This window comes from Aptenodytes forsteri, unplaced genomic scaffold, assembly GCF_000699145.1.
Source record: "Aptenodytes forsteri isolate BGI_AS27 unplaced genomic scaffold, ASM69914v1 Scaffold168, whole genome shotgun sequence".
Classification (NCBI taxonomy): Eukaryota; Metazoa; Chordata; class Aves; order Sphenisciformes; family Spheniscidae; genus Aptenodytes; species Aptenodytes forsteri.
The window spans coordinates 446,712-448,167 of NW_008796047.1; positions in this window are offsets into that span (position 1 = coordinate 446,712).

The following is a 1,456-nucleotide window of genomic DNA, read 5'->3' on the forward strand; positions in this document are numbered from 1 at the left end:
GCCGCGCTCCAGCCAGGCCCCGGCCAGGGGGGCTGCTGGGGGGCTGGGGCACGGGGGCAGAGGGTAGCAGGGCCCTACCTTTAAGGGAGCCCATGGCCCGCCGCAGGCAGGTCTGCCTGTCCGCCGGGAGCCATGCCTGCGCCGAGCATCCCCTCCCCTGCGCCGCACGGCACGTTGCTACAGCGACCGCCTCCCGCCGCAACCGGCTGGAGCCGAGCGATGGAGGATGTGCAGGAGCCTCCTTCGGCCTCGCCGAACGATGGAGGATGTGCAGGAGCCTCCTTTGGCCCCCACGGGATGGGGGCGAGGAGCCTTCCCACAGCCCTGGGGGGGGACGCAGCCCCGGTGCTCCTCTGCAAGGCAGCTGCCCGACCCAAAATTGCCCGTGCTGCCCCATCGCAGGGCTGCTGGGTTTGCAGGGGACATCGCCCCGGAGGAGCCCGGTGACAGCAGCCCTGCGAGGGCTGGCCTGGATGTGCCTCAGGGGACACCCAGCCCTGGGGACACCAGCCCCTGCCACCCCAGTGACGCCCCCAAGTTCGGCTCATGGGAGCCCTCTGTCAGGACTGGGACCCTGTGGGGTGCAAGGACCACAGGGCTGGGGACGGCGGCAGGGTGGGGGGCTGGCACCCCTCACCCTTGCAGCGAGGTGGTTGCTCTGGGGTCATGGCTCTGGGGAAGCTGCCCTCGCTGTCGCTGCCTGCACAGCCCCCCCAGCATCCTAAGCCCCCCAAGCACCCCGAGGCCCCTGAGCATCCCCAGCCCCCCGAGCATCCCCAGCCCGCAGGAGAGCAAAGCCTTGGGAAAGGCTGGGCACGCTGCAGCAGGGCAAGACACCCTCCAGTGCACTTTCTGCACAGAGGACATTCCTGTCCCCACCTCCGCCCCCCGCCCCGGGTCTCACCTCAAAAAACAAGAAAGAAGCAGTGTGAGGGTTTTTTTTCTTCCCCAGCCATAATTAAAAACAACTCACCCTTCTGAGCCCTTTCTATCCCGGGAGGTCGAGAAGAAAGAGAGGGGAGGAAGGGGAAAACCCTAAAAGAAAAGAGAGGAAGGGCTTGGGAAGGAGAAGAGAAGGGGGGGCAAAAAAAGGGACGGGGAAAAATTAAAGCAGAGATTACACAAAGGGAACTCCTCTACCTTTGAAGCATTGGTTAAATTGGGGAGGGGGCGGCGGGGGCAGGGAGGGTCTGGACCCAGTCGGCCCCTTTCTCAAAGCCCTCTCCTTTCAAAATGTCTCAAATTCCTGCAGAAACAAGGAGACGGGGTTGTGGGGCCGAAGGAAACGGGAGGGGGAAAAAAAATTACCCCGGCCGCTCGGCTAATTCCTGCCCGCCACACCTGGGCAGGCAGCGCCGGGCGCATTGTTCGGCCGTAATTGCTGGGTGTTGCATTTCTCTTCTGCTTTAAAGCTTCATTTAACTCAAACTGTTATAATTTTCTCCCCACTGCCCCC